General features: G+C 42.4%; 1 pseudogene; it reads left to right on the top strand.

Annotated features, from left to right (window-relative positions):
• Positions 1 to 2,500, top strand: part of LOC135104320 (lachesin-like) — a 30,996-nt pseudogene that overhangs the window by 20,620 nt on the left and 7,876 nt on the right.

The following is a 2,500-nucleotide window of genomic DNA, read 5'->3' as shown; positions in this document are numbered from 1 at the left end:
GTAATGTTGGTGGACGGAGAGAAGGAGAGGAAGCGAGATAAGCCAAGAATAAATACTGACGGACAAACGGTGTGATTTGTCCACCATATTGACTGGAAACCTTCGACAGAAAAAAATATTATATATATATATATATATATATATATATATATATATATATATAATATATATATATATATATATATATATATATATATATATATATATATATATATATATATATATATATATATATATATAATATATATATAAAAGTAGATGGACTTTTTGTGAGTGTACTTTCGTCGCCATTTCGAAAGTTTTTTGTTGTTATTGTAGTTGTTGTTCTTGTTTATGGCGGGTGGTGGCGGTGGTAGTGGTTGGTGGCAGTTTAGTAAGTCCCTCTCTCTCTCTCTCTCTCTCTCTCTCTCTCTCTCTCTCCTCTCTCTCTCTCTCTCTCTCTCTCTCTCTCTCTCTCTCTCTCTCTCTCTCTCTCTCTCTCTCTCTCTCCTTAACACTTTTTTTTTTTTATGTAAGAGGGACAACTGGCCAAGGGTAACAAAAATCCAATGAAAAGGCCCACTGAGATGCCCGGTCCCAGAACAGGGTCCAAAGCGGTAGTCAAAAAATTAAAGGATAAGTGTCTTGAAACCTCCCTTTGAAGGAATTCAAGTCATAGGAAGCTGGAAATACAGAAGCAGACAGGGAATTTCAGAATTTACCAGAGAAAGGAATGAATGATTGAGAATACTAGTTAACTCTTGCATTATGGAGGTGGACAGAATAGGCCGCGGTAAGAAGGGAGGCATGCAGTTAGCAAGATTAGAAGAGCAGTTTGCATGAAAATACCTTGGAGATATACCTGTCGTCCTATCCATCTAAATATCATTAACAGGAGAGACGCTCTTGAAAACCCGGCAAATCATGTATGACATTCGAAAATTGTCGTGGCGAGAGAGCAAAGCCTTAGTAACTCTCGTCCCATTTTCTTTGCAGTGTTGGAGTACCAGGGGGAGGTGCTGCGCCTCAGTAAGGTCAACAGGATGGACAATGGGCGCCTACCTGTGCATCGCCTCCAATGGACACCCGCCCACCGTCAGCAAGCGGATCCTCGTCAGCGTAGACTGTGAGTGTTGCTGTTGTTGGTGGGTGGTGGTAGAGTGTGTGTGTGTGTGTGTGCGTGTGTATGTGTCCGTCAGTTGGTATATCGATCTATCGGTCAGTCAGTCATTCATTCGGGCCAGTTCAACCGCTGTCAGTCAATCAGTTACTTGAGCAGTCAGCAAGTTACCAAGTCAGCAGGTCAGTCAGCCACTTAATCAGTCAGTCAGTCATTCAGCCAGTCCACCCAACAGCTAGTCAATCAATCACTCAGTCAGTCAATAAGTCTGTTAATTGCTCAGGCAGTCATTGAAATCAGTGAGTCGGCCGACCTGTTTAATATTTCACCATTAGCCAGCGTGTCTGTGCGTCACCTTTGAAGTCTCGATTCCCTTAACACAACAACATGCGCGGGACTAACCAACTACCCCAGCAAAAACCAACAAACCAAACACGATTGCTTCCTCCCCAAACAGCGCCAAACGCCAACAACAACCCACAAAAAGCACAACCACATATCACTATCACTCATTCACTCTATGTCCTCACCCCCACAGTTCCGCCCATGCTGTGGATACCTCACCAGCTGATCGGGGCGAATAGAGGCAAGACAGTGGTGCTGGAGTGCTTCACAGAGGCTCACCCGACCTCGCTCAACTACTGGACTCGAGGAGATGGAAACATGATATACGACTCAAGTAAGGGAGCGCGTGAGAGAACTGGGAGAGGAATGAAAGCAATGCTAGAGCAGAGACGAACGATGTAAGAGATGTATGGGGAGGGAAAATGATGGGAATTAAGAGGGCAGGATGAAGGGAGGGATAGATGCAATGGAAAAGGATAGGAATGGAATGAAGGGCGACAGAAGGCGGAATGGGACAGATGCAGTGAGAAAGGGTGAAGGAATAAGTAAAGGAAGAAAAATAAAAATTAGGAGGATTGAAAGAGAGAGAAAGAGGAGCTGCAGTGAAAAAGGATGGGAAGTGAGTGGGGAGAAGGATGCATAAAGGAAGATAAAAAGATCAAAGAAAATAGTACAGAAGAAGGAAACGGATAAATGCAAAGAGGAAACAGGGAGATGAAGTAAGGGGAGAAATGCACGAAGACAGAAAAGAGTAGAAATTAAGAGGATAGACAGAGGAAAGGAATAGATGCAATGAGAAAAAGAGGGGATAGAAGTGGAAGAGGGTTGCATGAAGAGAGAAAAAGAAAGAAAGAAGTGGCAAAAGGGAAAATGGAAGAAGGAATAGTGTAAGGGAAGACTAGAATAGAAACTAAGAGGACTCAAAATGAAGCGAGAATGAAAAATACAAGAAACTGAGTAGGAAAACAGGTGGTAGAGATGTAAAATAAAATAAGAAGTAGAACACACATTAAAAAACGGAAATGGAGTTAAAGACGGAAGAATTAAGTAAAGTCA

This window comes from Scylla paramamosain, chromosome 10 (genome assembly GCF_035594125.1).
Source record: "Scylla paramamosain isolate STU-SP2022 chromosome 10, ASM3559412v1, whole genome shotgun sequence".
NCBI classification, from domain to species: Eukaryota; Metazoa; Arthropoda; class Malacostraca; order Decapoda; family Portunidae; genus Scylla; species Scylla paramamosain.
Note: the sequence above shows the minus strand (reverse complement) of the source record. Positions and strands in the feature narration are given on the sequence as shown.